This window comes from Temnothorax nylanderi, unplaced genomic scaffold (genome assembly GCF_030848795.1).
Source record: "Temnothorax nylanderi isolate EJ_2023f unplaced genomic scaffold, tnyl_v1.0 TNYL_tig0295_pilon, whole genome shotgun sequence".
Lineage (NCBI taxonomy): Eukaryota > Metazoa > Arthropoda > Insecta > Hymenoptera > Formicidae > Temnothorax > Temnothorax nylanderi.
Genome location: NW_027249357.1, coordinates 147,497 through 170,526, shown reverse-complemented (window position 1 = coordinate 170,526; position 23,030 = coordinate 147,497). Strand labels below are relative to the sequence as shown.

At 35.5% G+C, this 23,030-nt stretch overlaps 1 protein-coding gene and 1 long non-coding RNA gene across 2 annotated transcripts in view; one reads left to right on the top strand and one right to left on the bottom strand.

The window, feature by feature from the left end:
* LOC139780741 (uncharacterized) overlaps positions 1-21,802 on the top strand; it is a 38,815-nt gene extending 17,013 nt beyond the window's left edge. The window contains exon 3 of the long non-coding RNA XR_011720325.1: positions 21,665-21,802. This is a non-coding gene — a long non-coding RNA (uncharacterized lncRNA). The remainder of the gene's footprint in view (positions 1-21,664) is intronic.
* Positions 1-23,030, bottom strand: part of LOC139780740 (uncharacterized) — a 104,467-nt gene that overhangs the window by 32,019 nt on the left and 49,418 nt on the right. The gene's annotated exons all lie outside the window — the stretch shown is intronic.

Here is a 23,030-nt window from a genome sequence, read left to right as displayed (position 1 = left end):
GGTTAATTTTATGGCTGCGATTGACCGGACTCTGGCTTGAGAGTGTCTCCACCATATTTACTTCTCCTCGCACCCAACGTGTTGCTGTCATCGCGATTAAACACGCCGTTGCATCGCGAAGATGCATCGACCTGCTAGCCACATCATTTACTCTAACGATTTGTGCGCGAAGACGTAAATATCTCACGCACGTCTGCATTTTTGTACGGAAGGCCTTACGCATTTCTACGATAATTATCACCGTTTAATACCTACGCTGAATGCACAGCAGATATCAATGATCCATCCAGGCAAAATAGTTGTCTCTGAATTTGCAAAAAAAATAGATAGATAAATAAATTATTTCTTAACTTGGAAATTTTTATAGTTAATTTTTGTTCATGCAAACGTTACGATCTTACGTAACACGATGATACTAAAAGTTAACAATTGTTGAGCGATAAGAATGATTAAAAATAGAGATTTTTCGCGAATTAAATTTTCGATACATCAAATATCAATAAAATATTATTTATTGTGTTTGAACAATTTGAATTAAATTTTAGTTTAAAATCTCATCGAGAAGCTGAAAAAAGACGCTCGTCAATCGACGCTCGAAAATAAGATCGAGATCATGAAAAATAAAATATCTGTCAGCAAACTTATAATTTTCATAGAATTGAACTTTCTTTCTGTTTTTTTCTCTGCTACTGCGTTTGGATGCAGCCAGATACTTGACTGTTACGATTTATTCGGTTGTGAGTACGAGGTTTCGGCTTACGATTTCAAATTAGCAGTCATAAAACTAGAATCGCGTAACTGCAAAGAATTCGATTTAGATTTCTGCATATTTATCAGCGTTAATTGGAAATATTTATCAGCATTAATTAGAAATATCTCTCTTTACGATCGGAAATGCATCGATTAAGCGTAATTCGCCACCTTGGAAAATCAATAATTATAATAGCTCGCGCGGGTCTGTTATTATGAGCATGTGATCAGTATCCGCGGATAAAACATTCGAGGCGAGTACAAGACGTACGGTTTTTTAAAAGAAAAGATGCATACACGATCGTTTACCTGTCTGCTATAAACAGTACAAGAGCGCAAGTGCGTGATGTTAATGAACGTCTTAAAGGGTTTAATGCAACCAGAATATGGAGTTTCACGGAGAAAGCAATATCGTAAAGTAACAATAATGCCCATACCGCTATGATTCTTAATCGCTAATCATTGAGTGATTAATGAGGTAAAATTATCGGGTATTAAATGATAACGGTTATGACAAAATGATATAACCAGTATTTTTTATCCTCTATAACGACATTTTTGAGGGATCGACGTATACAAGCTTAATTAACGTTAACGCGATTAATCAAAAGGATATAAATTCAAAATGTTTTCTGGGGTAGACAAGGTTGCGTGCCGCATCATAATGTTATGGTTTCACTTAGCATGTCGAAGGGATTATTAAAGGGATTGTAGCAATAGGAGCACGTGATTACAAAATATTGAACCCGTATTTTATAAGGAGAATAATAAGAAAATGGTACAAGATAGTACAAGTAGTTAATAACAAGGTAGCATAATTAAAACGTTAAAACTCTCGTGCTATCTCGAAGTATATGCTTCTTTTTGCGATTGTGGCACGTAACACATAATGATAATTGATTAAGACGTAATTATATTTTAATTTAACTCAATTTTGCACTCTGAAAGAAAACCACAATTGACGTTAATATATTACTATGACATTATTACCTTTCGTTTGACATTATAGTGAATATCGGTTAAATTCTGTGTTCATTATTTCACTGTTAATTATTTTGTATAATCTTTGTTTTTTTTTATATATTTAATAATGTCTTTACAAATATTTTTATTATTTTATTATTTTAGCGATAAAGTATATTATTTCTCGTTAAACATTCGACTATTACATATTTAAAAAGGCTATAAAACTCGTTGCTAAACGAGCGTGATTTGTTATTCGGCTGTAGAGGGCTAAAATATGTTAATGCATGCTATACAAGAGAAGTAAAGAAATGATAAAGATGATAGAGACGGCCAGAGTTATTTGGCGTGGTAAAACGCAGGTCGCGGTGTCGCACACTAACATCGATTTTCCGATTGCGCTCTACACGCATTTATACTTTCCATTTTTAGGAGCCTGCAGATCTTGCGCTATATTACAGTCGAGCAAAGATTAATTACACCGGAACGCGTGCACGGATTTACGACGTCATATTGCGATACGAGCCGAGCGCGACATAGTGTGATTCGCCTCGACAATAAGCCTCATACATCGACAGGCTGATACCGATGGTCTTATCTAAGCGTGTAATTTAATCGAATTGCCGCGCAGAAAAGAAAAATTCACAAGTCTGCATACAGTAACGTTTCCGTGAAACGTGCTATTGCAAGCATTAGAAACGTCTACGAGACATTCGAAGAGAATTAGTCGATTTATACCAGTCGCTAGAATCCATCGACTCTACTGGTATCAACGCGATATCATAACGCTCTTTGCAAAAAGGCGCCGTAGATTAATAATACTTAGAAATCGGCTGCTCGCGTTTTACCCCTTTCAAGAGTCGATAAAGGCTGAAAGGACATTTGAGCTACTGATCGAGCAATGACACTTTTTATATTTTGAAAAAAAAAAAAAAAAATTGTGAAAATATCTTATGCAAAATCTAATTTTGTATAAACATCATTTTTTGACAACAATAATCAATGAAGGAAAAAGATCTAAATAATGTGCTCGAAATAATTATTTAATATTTCCATAGAGAATAACATATTTCTATCCTGCACGAAAATTATATGAAGACCGAATTGTTCTTTTTATATTTCATTTATCGTATGCGTTTTCTGAAATATAATTGGATGCACTTTTTTTAATGGTATGCATTGCAAGGTAAATCTTCTTTGCCGAATATACGGCGCAGTTTTGTATGTATCATCCTCTAAGATACATCTTTTATTGCTAATTTTAGAATTTCAATGCAGACGTAAGCGATATTAGGGATCGGATGTAGTTTACATCTTTGGCTGGCGCATCGCGGATGGTATAAATTATTAGCGCATAAATTCGATTCACGAAGCAAGTCGTGTCCCCGTGCTTAAATGTTTCAGCTCAATTGCGCGCTGCGTTCGGTGACGTTAAATTATGGATACCACTGCGAGTATAATAATTTGATTCAAAATATTTGCAAAAAAGACTTCGCAAATTTCGCAGATACGACGAGACAGAAAATTGACATGATGCTGCAATTGGGAAAAAAATTGCCACATAAAAAAAATGGTAGAAATTACTTTATATTTAGATAAAAGATTTAAAGCACATAATCCGCGCTGCATTCTTTAAAATTTAAAAACAAAATTAGTCCATGTTTTAATAAAATTTTTTCAAAAATAAAATTTTTTGTGTATAAAAATAATATTAAATACTTATCGTCGGTATTAATTAAAAACAGATTCATTAATAATTACCGTTTTATTCAAGTAATATATAACGTAAGCGTAAGCAGTGCGTTTACGACTGTATAGGTTTCGATGCATAATGCATTTGACATAATCTGATATTTCAAGGATAATTGCTTTCATTCGTTAATGGATACACTCATTTTTGACAACGCTTAAGAGAGCGATGATCGATGATACACCCGGCGTGATAAGTCACTGGCGAGACGTATGTTGGTGTTAATGGACATACGCGGATTTACAGATGTAGCGTGTCGTAGTACAGTTAACAAGCTCTTCTGTTCACCAACGTCAACACTCTAATTGAGCACCAGTGTCTCTTTACACACACTTCAAACGTGTAGTCAGCTATTAACTGTGGGTCCGTTCCGTTTCACGCATGATGCGCGCATTGTCTATAGTAAACGTTACGTATGCTATAGATAAATGCACGCATATGCGTGAAACGGAACGGACCCTGTGTCATTCTCCGGTGCATTACAGGTGTAAATTTTTTTCTCTCTTTTGTTGAAAGAATCAAAAGAAAATGTCTAATACTTCAAATCGCAAAGTTGCTACACAAACACAAACTTTTATTCATGATTTTAAGGTTTATTAATAATTTTTCTGTAACGTAACATTTACTTAATAAAATCATAATACTAATTTAGTATCAAATAGGTACGTTAATAGCACATTGTTACAATTATGTTATAAAATATTGGAAGAAAGGAAGAATAGAGGTGCAGCGATAATGACAATTTTTTCAGAATTTACATTAATATCTCACATTAACATCTCAATACGAATATTTGTTTATTCTGTTCGTTTTTCACATTGATTGACCGGTTGCACCGTCGCGTAATCCGGCAAAAATCATCGCGACAAGTCGCGTTAATTGCATGCCGCTGATAAACATGAGACAAAGACCGATTATCTCTTTCGCGACAACCGGCGCGCAATAAAAAGCGTACGAAATTTCTCTCATGCAATATTCATCGGGGATACGGTGCCAGAAGCGTCGGTAATTACTAATGAAGCAAGGAGCATACAGCGTCGCCCGTGTCTGACACATCGTGTGTCTGTAAATTGCCGATCATCGCATCGCACCAGAGAGCGTGCGTGCGTCAATAACGGGATCGATGTACGCGAATTTGATCGATTCGACCGCCTTGGATTTTATCGGGCTTGTTCTACGCAATGGTATTTTTATATGACGCTATTTTTATATTACACAAGTTCCAATTCAAGTCGTCGAATTTTCTTTACATTGGGTATGTAGTAAGATTTATCGTATTTATCAATTGTCGAAAAATTTTATAAGAAAATGCAAGTTAAGTTATAAAAGAATATAAAAGATAAATTTTCGTAAAATAAATTGCGAATACGATCAAAGAATTTTTATAAACATCCATCACAGACATTCTTCTTATAAACGTTATATTCAATATTTTTAATTTTTATATACGAATCGAGATGAAGATTTATTGGAGTTATAAATTGATATCTTAGTTTGTGGGTTTTATCAGTTTTCTTATCAAGTGCCTTTACGCTTTCTCGTCCTTTCTTCTTTTCTTCTGACATAAATGTAGGTGCCTCTTATCGAGGAATTTCTAAAAGAGATGTACCAAATGTGGTATTACTCTGATATCTTGTATCAAATTTACATATACGTTCCTCGTTCGTCCAATTAAACCACATATGGAGAATTCCCTTCGTTCTAATTGAAGATTTTTAACGATAACGTGCTGCAATGCTACTCCATTAAATGTTATATCAAAAGAAAATTATCTAAAGTAAATTTCATTATTACATGAACCTTGTACATTGAAGTAAAATTATTCATCCGGCACACACAATGACGATCTCAATAAACCGGTTGAATTTAATACAAGTTTAATTATAGAAGTTTTATCAAACTTAAATATTACGGAAATGCAATTAGTTCAAATAAGTAGAGTATAAAATGATAAAATATGATACAAATATATAAAATACTATAGTATTTACAATATTCTCTCTTACAATCTCACTATACACAATTTAACCTATACTGTCTTAAAATAATTTTTCCTCTTTTATTTGCGATGTATTTGTATATATATTTTTTACATATTTAATTTGACATGCTAACTGAATGTACATTAGAGAAATTAAGGAGTATTCATACTTTATTTGAATTATTTTGGTAAATACTGCTTTCAGCTTATTTGTCTATAAACTACGTCTATCTATAAACACGTAGAATAATATGCATAAATATGCATATAATAACGGGATACCAATCAATAAGATATTCGATTATCTCATCATTTATTACTTAACATGCGTGTGAATGGTACGTGCCGGTTCGCAGGCACGCATTCCATGCAACGTCATCGTGCAGTTGTGCACACGTGACATTTCGAGCATCTGAATCAGCCTGACGAATCGAATGCGCGAACTTTTGCCCGTCATCGATTAAATACATTCTAAGAATCGCGACTGTTGCGTCCGACAAGGCCGAATCCGTGCGTATCGTCACGTAATATTTGTCTAGCTACGTGATACGAGGCATGCATCTCGTTCAGCATTCTTGCATAAGCAGCGCGGAATGAAATGGCACATCGTATAACGGCCGCAATAAAATTGAGCGAATTGATTCCAAACGACGCGAGCAACTAAAAGACGTCATAGGCACATCTAAAAGTCATATTTTAGATTAGGAGAGAGAGAGAGAGAGAGAAAAAGAGAAAGAGAAAAAGAGGAGTTTTTTCCCAAAGAGAGTTACTAGAGAATGAATATTTTTTTCAAAATTTTTCGTAATTTTTTTTCATCAGGCTTCTATACGATTGCTTAAACGAATCTCTCGCGTTGGAAATCATAGCTTCGTGAAGCGTATAACTTGCATCGATCGACAGGATTTATGCAATCCGCGCACGTTCTTCAATTTCACGCATTACGGTAAATCCCTAAATTATCGAATAGAACATATAGATTATTCGAACGGAGAAACGCGGACGCTGCTGTGGCCGCGTCGCATTTTTCGGTGGTCAAGTTACTTTTTCTCAAGCAGCGCGGGCCACCGCACGAGATTGGAATCGATGAAAGAAGGAACGGGAGGATTTATCACGGTGGCGGATAAAATTTACGCTCATCTGATTAAATCCCAAACGTTCGCCGCCCGTGGTCGAATCCTATCTCGTGGGCAAATTAGCATGGCACTCGTGGGCTTGGGTTAAGTGGGAAACTAAAAACTTTAACGAGGACAAATAACAGAAAGCTTGGCGCGCGCGATAGGTAGACACGCTGGGTCATCCCGTCGCGTTAAATCACCGCCTACAGTTTGGAGGTCGCCGGGTTAGCGGCTACATCGCGATTAAGATATAATTACAAGCGAGGCGAAATTAATTATTTACATTACCGCAAGATAGATAAGAAGGATAAAAAGCAACGAGACGAGCACGTTGTTCGTACGTTAATGACATATAATGACTATTACTACATTATAGATAAAAATATGTTTAACGATGAGTTTATATATATTTTTTTTATTTTTACTCGTGTCCGTTTATTTTCTCTCTATATAATACGTATCATAAATAATATATAGCTCATCTCGAAGAGGAATGGGAAATTTGGAAAGACTTAAAAGACTTTGATAATACCTTAAGTAAAAGAATACATACTGACCCAGTGAAGATTGCCGAGAAAATATACAGAAAAGACAATGTACGCGAACGGAGAGGAAATAAGAACAAGTGTAAAGAACCGCGAACATCCGCGTGCCTGACGTAACGTCGTTTACATTGAATGCCGTGGATGTTTGTTGACAGAATATGTATCAAATAATTGTAAATGTTATGGCATCCGTCGAGGAGGCCGAAATTATTTCAGGCGCATTAAAATGCTAGTTCGGCTCTCGCTGTAGTTACGAACTATTATATACATCATTGCGGTAGCGGAAGTAAGCCACGCGGAAGGCGATTCAACAAAATAATCTTTAACACGGATGTGTGTTTATTCGGTGATATCGTAAGATATGACGTATCCCAGCAGTAGTATTTTTCAGTCGACGATACCCGCCGATTTTTTTCTGGTCCGTCAATGAACTACAGGGCATTACTATTTTTTCAGAGATTAGTTTATCGGATCTAATATCATTTATATATCATTTCAAAATAACTAGAAAATGTAACATTTTTAGATTAATATTTTTCCCGTTTAATTGTTATCAATTAATTATTTCAAAGCATATAATTTATCATATGCATTAATTAAATAATTAATAAATAAAATAAAACAAATTACATGCATTGAATTTGAACGATGATAATTTAAAAAAATATTTGTTTGTAAAAATCACGAGATTTATACTCTATTCGGATCGTCTTGATTATAAAAGGTAAAACCGTCATTGTTTTCGCTTGGAGATGAACTGTAGCTTTTGATTGTCGCACGTGCCATTCAAAAGAAGTGTCGGATCAACAGAAAGAGTGCGACTCAAGAGAAAGAGTTAGGGTGTCAAGAAGAGGCCACTAACCCGAGGGTTATGTCACGAGGAGTAGGCTCTCGTCGCCGGCGTCGTCCTCAAGGCGTACCGAAATAGAAGTCTCGTTGATGCTGCGCACTTTCTGCCACAATAAACCGTTCTTCTTACTTGTCCGCCGCCGGTTTAATCCCGAGGGTTAACAGACTGACAACCGATCGAGCCGCGGTTGACGCGCATATTTTTCTACTCCGCATTTACGAATTCTACATTTTTCGCCATAACTATTATCCCGGTTTACATCCGGCGGTTTACATCCAGTTTTGCGATCAGACATTTTTTAAATATTAACTCGGGATACAATAAACTGCTATTTTTATTGTGGCGTTTATTTAGGCGCACTTTAGATTAAGTTTATATCATCACACGTTTAGCGCCTAGTATTTGATTTTTGTTCTTAAACGAAAGAAACAGAGCTCTGCTTTTAATTGTAAGTAGAAATTAACCTTCCGTTGAGATTCAATTTAATGAGATTTAATCAGATGCATCAGACCGCAATGGACTCGATTAAATTCCTACGAAAGCTTCAAACGCGCGCCCAACTGTGCGTGTTAATCGCTGTCAACGATCGCGTAATACTGGCGTAATTTGAGAGATGGCTGTAACTCGAGCACTTCTTTAAACCCGGAAATGGGATAAAGCCTTCTTTCATTGACAATTCAGGAAAGATAGGGCTGAAGTAACAGCTGGAACAACGCCAGGTTTCTCAATGTGTCGTAAAGACACATTCACTTCGCGGTGTAATTGCCTAACGACAAAGATAATGGCATCAAATAACGTTTCATTCAATTTTCATGACTTAACATAGTAAGGTGAATGTACCAATCTCTGGACGGTTAAGAGCACTATATAAATGTATCATAAAAAGTAATCACATAAAAGGTATATTTCTTAGTCCAATTAACTTGTAAAGTAAACTTCACACCATTATTAAATAATAAAAGTTAATAAATTAAATGTTAGTTTTTACAATAAGTTTTTAATAAACAAAATACTTTAAACTGCAAATGTACATACCAATATCTGGACGCTCTTTTCATTTTTTTAAATTTTATTTCTTATACTTTATTTCAATTAAAGAATTGCTTGCCAGTTCTGTAAAATTCCTCAAATCTTTAAATCTTTAAAATTCAAAACGGTTCAATATATCAAAAGATTTAATTATCAGTATATTTAATATTAAGCGATTGTACTATTTCGATAAAATAGTTGACGAAGAATCGTTTTCAGTTTTAACGGAGAGAATACGTTTCTAAAATTCGAACATATACCTTACATTCGTAGGAGTTATGTTCGAGACGTGGTAACCGTCTTCGAACATTTAATTTCGCTAGCAGAAGCGCGTCTTGCCTCGAAGGGACAGTATAAAGAAAGGGCTAAGACGAGGCGAAAGCTACGGCAGAACCAAAATGACACACAGAGGTATGGTGTAGAGAAACGGTATGCGGTACACCGCGGCGTTCGGTGATAAATCGGTCGTCCATGGTCTCTTTGCTCGAGTAATTTGTGCCGCTAAATGGCCACCGACTGGCATAACTCCTTCTCGTGGAGGCGCCTATACACAGAAACAACAGCGACCCGTGGAACACGCGCATATCTCCTTACGTAAATCTCGCCTCACGATCTTCATCAGCACAGGGATGCGACGTTACGAAAACGGGACGCGAGAATCCGTAGATATTACAATTAAGTTGTACTTGACCGTCGCGTCGGTGAAAAGTTAAATATAAATTTTATAAATAATAATCTCGGTCAAAATATCTTCCGACGAAAGATGTTCGAAGAAACCGGTACTCGTTTCCCTCCCTCAGAAGCGCAACTGAATTCCACGTCGCTCCCGAGATCTCGGAATCCTTTTTCCAACGATAGTTCACCGGGCGCGGCTATTAAGTTTCAAAGGCACGGAAAGCCGACGGACGTTGTGCGGTTTAACGTATACGTTTCGCGAGTAATTCACGTCGCTAAATGGGCATGGACCGTCCTAACTCTCATCCGGGGACGACGTTCGCAGAAGCGGCCACGTTTTTGCGACGTATAAAGGAGCAGTGGGACTTGATTCCGAATGTAGAGGGAGAATTATCGGATTTTTCAGGGGACGCGCTGTGTCTGTTCCCTTAAATCCCGCGCCCAGACGCACTCGCGTCTTCTGTAATTAAGTTACGCACGCCGACAGTATTCCCTCGCCTCTTGTGAATTTGCGCTCCTCATTTAGACGTCACTCTCCGCCACGTGTTACTCCGATTTAATTTTATTAACCCTGTTTCGTCTGCCGGTATTACGCTGTCCTCTACGTTTATCGCGAATATATGTCGCGACAGATTTATCATGCCCTTGTATTTATTAGATCTTTAGATGTTGCCGTTTCTTTCTCTCTGTTTCATTTACAGATTTACGAGATTTATTTGCGTCAGAATAATGCATCTTGTACGCATCCCGTTAATTTTTTAAAAGCTCTTTCAGCATTCTTCCGAAAATGAAATATTCAAGTGTAACAGAGACTTTAATTAAAGAAAATGTATTTTGAACGCGGCTGTGTTAGAGCAAATGCATCTCATGTCGCGATATTACAAGCGTGAGTTGTCAACGATAAATCGTCCTTAGAAAACAGTTTCTTATGATCTTAGATATATATAGCAGTCGCAACATTATAATAAATACCATGACAAGATCAGTCATATTTGCATATGTTTAAGAGTAAAAAGTAACTATCCAGTATTTGATAGTACAATATAAATAACATCACTGCTACTATTAAATATAAATGCGGTTAAGATAATGCAACATTACCAGGAAATATCGAGCATGCCGCTACCATTATTTATGACAATATTTCGTTATTTTCGATTAATCGATTAATTCAAGTATGATAATCAATTGAAAATAAAAATTCAAAATACTTGGTCAAGAGGTAAAAAAGGTTTCTTAAAACTTCTCATATTTTTGCCGTTTTTAAAATAAATTCTACAAATTATCGTGATTATAATAATGATTAAATAAATTGCAAATTATGTAATTAAGACTTACTTTTACATTGAACAAAATACTTATTTATCTCTTTTAATTTTGTCAAGCTTTTATGATTATACAAGCTGTGGAAGCGCAACACTAGAAGTATACGTTGATTATTTAATTTAACAAAAGGAAAATCATCTCCACACAACAATGCCTTGCAACTTCAGTAATTTTCTCGTGATGTGATTTCCTAATAATTGTTCGCGGTAGGTAGCCCCGTATCGACCAATATCCCACGGTACTCATCTCAATTTGTAGCGCTAAACGTTTCTCGCTTGGTTTTTCTCAGGAACAACCCAAGCACGTCGATTCCACATCCTCTCTTTTTCTTTCCCTCCCTCTCTCTTTCTCTTTTTCTCTTTCTCTCTTTCTCTTTCCGCTCAATATGTAAATCGATCGTGTTTCGATCGGACACGGGGCAGCATTCACGAATATCGTAGAAGGCGCCGCTTAGGCAGAATATCTATAAAAATTCCAGACATCTTATTTTCCTTCCCTGAAAACGGCGCGGCGGGTACACGGATCTGAAACGCCGCAGGCGGTCTTGACGCCCGGCCAAGACTAATAATCCCGAAAAGACAAAAAGGATACTGCCGATGTCGATGTCGGTGAAAAGCGAGGAAGCGAGGAAGCGAGCCTTGAAGAGGACGCGCGGTCAAAGGAACTATACTAGATTCGCTGACGGAATTGGCAAATGCGGGGCTGGAAGCCGAGAAAATTAATAGGCAAAGAAAATCATTTCAGATTATGATGAAACATCAAATGAAAGACTATGTTATCTCGTTTATAAGGCAATTATCAGCAACGAAGATAAAATGTGCATAAGAACTCACAATTAGATACGCAAGATATTCATAGGGAAACGAGATTTCTCTTATAATCCTTTTTGCGAGTAAAAATCTTTCAAATAAACCTCCTTTTCGCTCTCGATGCGTTTATTGAGAGATTCGCCGCGGGTCGGAAGGGGAGGACGGTAGAAGACATTCGGGAGAGGTCGCGGAGTCCTTGGCACGGCCGTCTCGAAAGTCGAAAGTCGGGGCCCGCCGCGCCGTTAAGGGGGCAGGCCCTCCGTAATAAACGTTGATTTAGGTGGCGTATCAACGGCAACGCGCGCCGACCGCGCTTATGACACACGGCGACGCTCGTTCATTATTCGTATCCTCGTCGCGTTCCCGAGGGAGGCACGAGACCGCGAGGTGCGGAAAGAGATAGAGAGGGAGAGAAAGGAATCTCGTGGGATTATCGTGAGGTGCGGTCCAGCAGCCGCGATCGTGAAACCGAAGACGAGCAATTACTCGAGCGAGAGACTGGTCGGGCGGCTCGAAGCCTTGCTAATTAAACCAAGGGGACGAAAGCAATGCCGCGTGACGATCGCGCTAATCGACGCGCAACGACCCTGTGAGATAACAAATTAACGAAAACGACAACTAATCGATTGATGAGTGCTATCCACTTGATTGGCAAGATCTAGTTCGCCCGTATGACTCTATGCACTTATCTTAGGGAATGTAGATGATGATTATCGTTAATTTCATCGAACCATTGTTTTATTTGCTAATGAATAGCCTCTAATATTTTTTAAGTATTTTATAATGAAGTTTGTTCTTTAGTTAGATGTTATCGTTTCTGATTTTACTGGGAATAATTAGGGTAACGTCCGTTATTTTTCGATCATGATGATAAATGAGTGAAGTTAAAAAGAAAGTAAAACACGAGTACTTATTTGATAATACAGCATTGAAATACATTGTGTTTTACGGTTAATTTTAATATTCTAATTTGTATATTCGTACTTTCTTGATTAAAGAAGACACAGAATAATCAAGAATCTCTTATAATAATTGTAATAATAATTTAAACTTGATATATTAATAAACTAATATCGATTAATTTAGTTACTGTTTTTAACGTAAATTCTACTATACTTAATGATTATTTATTATTTAACAATTTTAAATATAATTAATTAAATTGTTTCAATCGAATAAATCGTCAAACTGTATCTCATATAATATGCGAAAATATACTCGCATAAATAATGAGATATTGTGCAAGTGAAAAGCCGCAGAAGGTTTACGTGTGCGAAACACATTCGCCGTGGATTATGACATTATCGGAATATAATCGATAGGTACAGTTTGCCACATCGCGCCGACGGTTGGCGATCTTTTGTGCGGTTATTGATTTACGAGCAAAACGTGTGCTCGTATTCCTCCACCTCGTACACGACTTACGCTTTCGACGTTTTGTAGAGAGATTTGAGAAATGATATATAACCACTGAAGCGTTCAAAGAGACGAGAACTACATGCGGTTGCTATACACAGGTCTTTTCACTTGCTCGTATCAAAAACCGTTTTTTTCTTGTGAGACAATTCCAATAAATACCTTCATCTATTTTTATTTTTTATTCTCCACATAAAAAAATATATATTTAAAAAAAAGCTTTCTTTTAGCGCTTTTTAATTTTTTTTCATATTCTTGGCTATGCGGTTTTTTACTATGACTAAGGGTGTGATCCACTAGACGCTTCAAACGCTTCAGAGCATTATTTTGTCCTTGTTTAATATGATCGTGCATATAGATAGAATACGTTTGGCAAAAAATCGCGATTGTATAGTTAGATGCACTTTGGGATAATAATCTTCGCAACAATCAACTCGTTGCTTACATGTTGGCGAATTTACAGTTTAATAAACCCGTAAAGTTGTTGTGATTAGAATTGGATTCCTTTAAAAGTATCTATTAATCTGTAATAACCAAACGTTCTATGTTTTCAAGAAAAAAGGAATATATTATTATTGCAAAGATATTTATTTTTGTAACGTCATTTATTTCATACAATTGATAATATTTATTTTTTATTAATACTACACGGAGAGAATTTTCTCTTAAAATTTACCCTGAAATCATGGTAGTTGTGGGACAACATGTACCATCAAGAATTTTATGTGAGCTATTCTGATTAATATCCACCATAATAAGAAATATTAATATCTATTTCATTAAAATATAAAATATATTTGATTAATTTTACTAAAATATATCTAGGAAATTTCAATAATTTTTCAATATTTACCGATCTGCATGGTAATTTTTATCACGTTGTTTGTAAAATGTCTTTTGTATATTTTAAAAATTCCTTGGTTGCCAAGTTGTCCCAAGTTTGTAGTGAATTTAAGGGTAAAATATAACAAAAAATTCTCTCCGTGTATATGTAAAAGTTGTTTAAAACATCGATAAGTAAGAAATAGTAATGAGGACAGGAAAATGGGAGAAGAAATTATCTTCTTTGATGTTATGTATAGGTACCGTACCGTTGTATGATTTTAATTCGATGCTAACGGCAATTAGACGTTTTGGTCCTTTTCGTCCATCGACTTATCGTAACTCTATTAGTCACAGGCATAATAGTAGGCCGTTCAAAGAGTCGATAATAGCAGCTGTTCAGGATGCACATCTGCATGTGCCTTCTAAACATGGCCCAATTTATCACAATGAAGGATCACAGCAGGTTTACCTATCCATACATTCGCTTAAGGATAAAATCAGGATATTTCTGTAAAGTTTTTCTAATATAGAAGATATTTTTTTATACTGACCACAGCAGATATTGTATTATATTAGATAAATAAAAAAAGAAATGAGACATATGTTAAAAATAAATTGTTATACATAGGTATACGTATCGCAAAATAGAAAAATTATCATATAGAAAGCGCATATTAAATTGAAGGAAAATAGTAATAAATTTCGAAAAGACTTATTAAAAATAAATTAACAGGGCTTAATGAATCAATTTTGCAAAAATTTAGAATTAATAATAATTATATTAAACAATTACGAAATTAAAATATTACAAAATATATTCGAAAAAAATAAATAATAAATATCAAACCATTCGATATCTGACTCGAACACAATCCTCAGTTTTGATTAGCACGTTATTAAAAATTCTTAAATCTTTCTCATGTTCCTCGACTTATGATTAGATATGTAACTTCACTTAATATCTCCACCGATATTGCACGCATAACAAACGCGGTGCTTACGTTACGAATGGTTTATTATCGTCATTATTACGAGCATTTACATATTGAAACATAGGCTCATATACTGGAGGATAATTGCTTCATTGTGCCCGGAGCAGGCCACGGGTAACGACTTGCGAAATGCGCGCGCGAGGAAATTTATTGTTTTTTGTTGAATCTCAAAGCGCTCGTTACTGTGATGCATCGTAAACCATGTGTGATCGCTAACATGGTTTATATTCGCGTTACGAGCGGTATTTTTTAACAACGGACGCACTACGTACGCGTGAGATACGTTGACATTCAACTGAAGTCTTTTTCGGTTCGTTCTACTCCTAAGAATATTGTTGCGCGTTACTTTGTTCCAGTACCATTTGTAAGAGACGATTTATCACAAATATGGAAAAGTTACGAATAAATTTGTAACGTTAGCAAGAAGTAGAAGATTAATGGAGCAATTAAACTCTCATCTGACGTTTTATATATCTTATTCTTATTTCGGAAAATTAATACAATAACGATGAATTATTTCACTCTGTTACTTTACTTAATAGTTAATTATATTATTATTCGCTGAGGCAATATAAGAAAAATATCTCTTTAAAATTCCTCGTTTCGTTATCTATTATCAGGATAACTCTTTTTAAATTTATGGGGCTGCAGCACCACTTCACCGAAGAAAAGGAGAACAAAAAATTAATTATCGAGTCCTTTCCATTTTACTAAATTATGATTGATGTGATACGCATTCATCTCCCGAATAGTGTCACAAAAATTCAACGAATGTGTCAGTCACAGAAATAAGTATCCGTTTAGGCTAATAATAACGTATTGTTTTCAAAGCAACCCTAAACACGCTCGTATAATGTACGTAAATGACATATCCTCGCCCGAACACTTCATTAGCGTAGTTTACTACCAGACAGGAATTACCATCCCGTGTCGGAAGGCGGAGAAGAATATCTTGTGGGCGTGTGCCGTACGCCTTCCTAGTTTAACTGACGTCTTTCTCGGTTCGTTTGAAGTCTCGACGTGACTATAAACCACACCAAATTTTTTACTCAGGCATCTTTTTTAATTGATAGATTTTGATTAACGAGTTCCAAGTTGTTGAGTGGCAATTAGGCCCTCCGGCCTCCACTAACAATAAGCGCTAAAAAATAGCGGTTATAGAAGTCTTTTTTTATTGATAAAAATTACTGTCTGTTATATAAAATATAATAAATAATAATTTTAGTTAATAATGTATTATCTCATAAGTTTTCAAATATTATATAAAATCTAATTTCTTAAAAACCTGCGAATATATTATAATCAAGATTTATTCATGTTATATATAAATCGTTACACGATTCTAATTTTCTTCTTAACAAATCTGATTTTCTTTTTGCCTGTGATATACTTTTTTAAATAACTGAATGTAAATTAGTCATCTCTGAAAGCTGCCATAAATTTTTCACAAGCGAGACTACATTTACTATACACGACTGCATTTAGTGCAACTAGATATACCAGAGTGTAAAGCTGAATATAAAATAAATAATTTAGTCATCTATATCGGTCTTTGGACATTTTTTCGTAGAACATCCTGTAGATAGGCTCAGATAGAGGACAGAAGAGTTAATGGTCGTCGAAGAATCATAAAGTCAAAACGAAACAATGTGTCGTCGTATTCTCTTTCGTAAAAATTAGCGATAAGCATGCGATAGTACAGCAATGATATTAAAACATGAACAAAAACGATCCAATTTTCTTGCTTTCCTCTTGTTTTTCGTTCTTTCATTCCTGAGGGAACCGTGTCCGGGCAAAAGTTCTTCAATCGATTCGAGAAATTAATAGTCAAAGGCGGATATCGACGTTCAAGCTCGATGCATCAATAATCAGTTTAGTTCCGGCTTGGATCGCGATTAAAGAGTATGAAACGCATTCGCGGAAGATGCCCTTCGTGAAGATCGATCTCGTCCGATTGATCGCGATCTGTCGATAGTCGGCAATTTTTTGATGAGTTATTAATTATGGTCATATAACCGCGCGAAAGCATCTGATCACGTTGAAAAACCATCGTCTTATCGAGTTCGCGATTGGTTAACTTTTACCACCGACGAACTCTCGAATGAGAGTAGCTTTGATTTATGAAATGAGCGCAGCTTCCAACGGAAAAGAAAAGAAGAAAAGTGGCAAAAAGAGATCGTTGAGTGCTTTGATGTTCACCGCAGAAATTCAATTCACGCTGTCTAATTTATCACAATTTATCAGGCTGATTGAATATAGATGAACAAACGTCTATACTTATTATCCAAACGGAAAATAAGTGATTAGCTCTTATAGATATAAAAGTAATTTTTCAGTACTTGATAGTACTAAAATAATAATAAAATAAGAAATACATAATTGTAGTATAAATTATATATAATCAAAGTTGTATATATAATCAAAGCTGAAAGCAAAATTTATTAGAAAAAAAACTATATGTAACAAATGTAATAAATATATATTATTTCTGAATTCTATTACAAATTTTATAGATGTACTAATAACAACATATTAATAATGACGTATTATGTAAGATACTTTTAAAATTCTTGAATTTTTATTTATCATGTAACTGAATCTGTACTTAATTTAAATTTCTTGTGATATCACAATTTTATTTGAAATTAGATGAATTTTTCGTTCTCTTTTCTCTTAAAATGTTTAAAAAATTATTTTGCAAGTGTACTTAGATTAATGTTATTTATATAGAAGAAAATTTTGGAAAAGATAATTCAGGAGAAATGTTAGTTTTATGTTAGTTTCATATTTACTTTGACTTATTCGTAAATTTTTATTTTATTTAAGTATTTATTATTTCTTCAACTAACTTATTCATCATTTTCTGTTCTTTTCACGCAAGTCGAAATTTGAGATCTCCCAGATGCTATTGGTATAATTTGACAGGTCCATGGAGATGTTACGACTTAATAATGAAAACCGTAACAATAGATTAGTCACGTTGTAAACGATGTTAAGTGTGGGAAACAACAGCGGATACAATCCCCATGTGTTAGAGTTAGAGCTAACAAAGATGCAGCACGACGAAGGAATAAAGGAGGTAGACAAACAATTAATCGACTACTACTTCTCTGAAATGGGTTGAAAAAAAGCGGCTCGTGTCGTCCTCATTTTAGACATATCTGCTTTCTTCGCCTTTCGAAAAGTAGCGATCCTTATCGGAAGGTAGGATGGAAACGTACTAGTGTTCGTCCGATCGCAAATTGTTCTTTTGTGACTGAAGATCCTTCGGCAGATGTCAGCGATGCCCTTTCAAAACCGATCAGTCTTAATCTTTTGCCGCAACCTTTTTTTGGTGAACCTTTTTTAGCCGTAAAAAACGAACAGAACGAAAGTATTCAAAAAAATGATGAATTGAATGCGTTCGTGTTCAGGAGACGCACACAATTATACTCGGTTTGACAGGACTGTCTCTTGATATCACAAATAGCGAGTAATTTTCTTAATTGGTATTTGATCTTAATCTTAATTAATTTTTAATTTCTTAAAAATCATGCGGTTTCTTATTTTAAAAAAATTTGTTTTTAAATTATATTTTATATTTTCTATATAATCAATATTAACTAATTTAACTCATTACCTAATTTAATCTTTCTACTTAGAGCTCGAAATAACATTAGGAAATAAAGTATATGCTCGAACTTAAAGGTATTGCGTTCGAAGTAAATTTTCGTAATAGACATAAACATAGTATCGCGCGAGAATAAACCAAGTTTTTACGTTAATGATTTCATAGGATTTTTACTGCACGCGGAAAAGCGGTAAGAGTAGCACGATTGCGGTTTCGTTGCGGTTGCACCAATTTTGCTATTTCACTGCGTCTCTCCCGCTGCGCTTCCTACACGTCCTTGCGGAGCATCCGCAGAAATCTCGCATAAAAACAGCAAGGTGTGGTAATGTAATGACTATATTGAACAGTGTAGTTGCTCTAATGCGGAATTGTGAATTTGTAGCGATACTTAAGTTGTGAGGACAGTTTTGAAACATTAACATTTCAACTGCGCCAAACGGTTTATAAACTATATAGGTATCTCAAACGTAGAGTAGGCTATTGCGATATATATGATGCGTTTTACAGACGTTAAAGTTAAAATATTAATACGTCAATAATCGTAAGGTATTTAATATTCAAATAAAACAAACGGTTTTAGCAAAGTCAATAAGCAAAAAAAGCAAAGAAATAACTAGTTGAGATACTTTTTATATTGATGCAATAAAAAGTTAACAGGAATCCTCGTCTGTCAGAATCGCGTCACGCGCGCAAGAAGAGAGTGGCGAATCATTACTAATAAGAGCAAAGCGAATTTAGTAAATTAAGGAGCACACCTGCAAGCTATTTAGGCTCACCCGCAGTCGAAAAACATCATACATATACATGTTTATGAGGTATACTATATCATAAAGAAATATGTACCATGTACGAAAATGCATTCCGCACATTGTTCTTCTCGTCCGTTAATCTATACAGGGTACCTAAAAAAATTATACTTTCTTCTTACATACTGAACTTCTTATATAAATGCTAAGAAATATTTAAAAATAATTCTATTTAAAAAATAGAAATAAATTCTTTTGTTTTTAAATAATAAAAATCTAATTAGCATATTCTGCATATTATTTTGATGTATTATATATTTTGAATAATATTCGATTATCGCCAGTTATATAATGCAAATTTTAAATAGTAATACGAGAATTTGCAATAACTTTCAAATTGCCAAAATTTCTCCTTATCTCATTTGTTATAGAAGAATTATACATATATTTTTTTTTGTTAAATGATCTAGATATAATAATCATCTCATTTTAAATAGGAAATAGACAAAGTTTTACAGTAATATCATTAGCAAGAAAATAAAAATGGAAGAGAATCTGTTCTTTATAGCAGATATTAAGTCCGATAAGAAAGATAAAAAGGTCTTGATTGAATCACGGTATAGCATATCCAAGTAACTTATGTATAAAAAATTCAAGAGAAAATACAGCTGGCGAGGGACACCCTATATACTCCGCATAAGGTGCTCTGTTTATGACGTCGGTCTTGCCGTGTAAGAAAAGAATAGCTGTATGGTCGCTGACGTGCAACAGGTTATTCTTACGTAGCGCATCGCGCACATGTGCAGCCTCGTATATACGCAACACGTGAACGATGCACGTGTATGCCCCGCGTGCGCGGTGAAATGTGACGAGGAAAAAAATTTATATGTATATATTGTTTATTATACATATATATTTATATAATATATATAGGCGATCTCATCGCATCGATGGATAAACGCGTAGGACGGAGGAAATTAATGTCGTTCTTAAATCCGCCTTATAAAGCTCTGGATAAGTTAACGACCTTCACCGCATTTCGTGAAGAAGATTAATTGTTACAACCTATTAATTTAAGTATCGATATATCATATTTATTTAACAATATTTACTCGCAAACTGAAGAACTGCAAACAAAATTTTATTTTGACGTGCACGTTAGGCTTCTTTTAATCTCAGGAATTTTTGTTTGATTTTTTTTGCGTGGAAAATTAATTAAAATGATGATATAAATCGTTTCACAATATAGTAACATTTATAATTGTGTCTTTATCGAGTCTTTATTGACACGAACATTACGTATTTAGTGTTGAGAGACATATCTTCATTTGCCTCTCGAAACGCGTGTATGCATGTGAATATTGTGAATGTATTACATTGTTTCGTACGTGCGATACTACGTACTGCTTACAAACATTGGCATTGATAACTCACTTATCATGACACGCATAACGACCGCGACGATTATGGCTGAAAGTGGGACTGATGGTGTGTAAAATTTGAATAAAACTTGAATCGAAGTCAGATACTTACTCGGATGTATGTGTGTGACAAACACTGTAAAACGAGATTCGCTCTTGAAACATTTCATTCTTCGGACGCGGAGACTGTTACAAAACGAAACGGCATGGGCTGGTCGCGCGGTTGAACCTTTCGTATATAAATTATTTAATTCTTCCAGATATCACTTCGTTGACTTCGTTACCAAACCGATCCGCCCGTTACGAACTGCTCCTTATCGTCGGCTCGACTTCATCGCAGATAAAGTTTCAAGTCAACGAACGCGGTCTTGTCCGGGAAGATGCTCGTGAAGGCGCGGATCATATTTTTAACAGAGGAATTATTTTAAAAACTACGCATAATCTAATTTCGAAATCTCAGCGCTTGAAAGATATTATGACCAAGTAACAATGTCCGACATTTAAAATATCTCGTTAGACTTTTTATTTGTAGTTGAAATTAATTATATGATTTATAACTTGTAAATTATAAAAAAATAGGTAATTGTGTACATGGAGGGGACCACCTTGGATGACCTTGATATTTTAATATGTTGTCAAGGTCACCCTCCTGAGTGACCTTCAGAAGGTTTCAGCCCGCGCTCGTTATTCGTTAAAAAGTTATTAACAAAAAAAATTTGAGAAATGTAGCAGTTATTTTCAGTATTTAAAAAAAATCGTTATCGTGGCGCTATTTTGTGATTTTTTTTTTCAATGCGATCGAGCTACGGGCTATAAAGGGTCATCTGCCAAACCAAAATATACCTGGATTTTTTGTTTCAGATCAGTCAAACGGGCGCAATCGTGGGTACCGATGAAATTGCTGCCTCTTGCGGTCCAGCGCGCCAAGCGAGTACGACTCAACAAAATGTCTTATAAAAATTTGTATAAGCATAAAAAATACCAATAAATATGTGGCACGAAAAATTCATGAAAATTAATTTAAAAAATCCCATTAAAACGGACCTCCCCCCTTAACGTCATGTTATATCATAATCCCAAGCACCACAAGACACATCGCGACTATATCTTATATGTAAGAATCGTGCAAGCGAAACTCGCACATCCTATTTTTCTCATAAATTTCTATATCTATGGCGATGGCAAAGCCTGAATAGGGATAGTCAAAGGGGTTATCGAAATTTTTTTTTCGCGTAGGCGTTGTAGAAACAACGCCTCCCCAATTATCGAGGTACATAAGTATACATTATGTCAACGAAAACGAGCCGAAATTTATAGCGCATATCTTTCCCCCGAGCCCCGGAATAACTTATCGGAAGTATGTAAATTGAAAAGCGGCGCGCGTGGGTATTAGATAGAGAATCGTGGATCGTTTGTTTAGCCCGTGGTCCCGGGGTGGAGACGAAAGAGACGCGGTCCAGGAGGGGGTTGGTCGAACGACTTAATCTTCATAATGAATGGCTTCCACGGGCCACATGATTGGTGCGCGTCCTTAATTATTTATTTGTAATATCTGGATAAACGGGGAGGTTCTCCGTCGCTCGCGCTCGCGCGCGCGCGCACGCTTTATTGTGGCCGAAGAGGCATTAATAGCCCGATAGGGATCCGACGTGACGGTACACGATCCCTTCATGCTGACGTTGGATCTCTTTTCAATGAGAAAGAGAAAGGAAGGGAGGGATTGATCGGCGATAAGCAGGTACTTCGGCGCGATATCGTCTCGATCACGCGGTTTCACACGACGAAAGGAAAGTGAAACCAGTTTGACGTTCGGAGAGTAATGCGTCTCGATGACAGGACGATTTTCGATATCTCGATACCGTTGGACCGGAGTAACTGATGTCACTGTCGCGCGGCTTGAAAGCGGGACGGTAAATGTTCTGTGTATGTATTATTTTCTTACGTCTGTGTTTTTCTTATCTCTCTTACGTCGTATAAGATTTCTCCCTTTTAAATCAAACGGTTATTCTGCAATAGTCGCGAAGTACGAAGAAAGGTAGAAGAAAAGTGGATTTCGTGACTATTTATTTTATGCAAATTTTGGATATAAATAATGATAAATGTTCGTGATGTATCAGAAATAATCTTTATTATAAATGATGGTATAAAATATAATAGGTAAATAGATTATTCGTTTGCAGCAATTGCAACAATTGCTCGTATAATATTCGTCCCGCAAAGTGTCAAT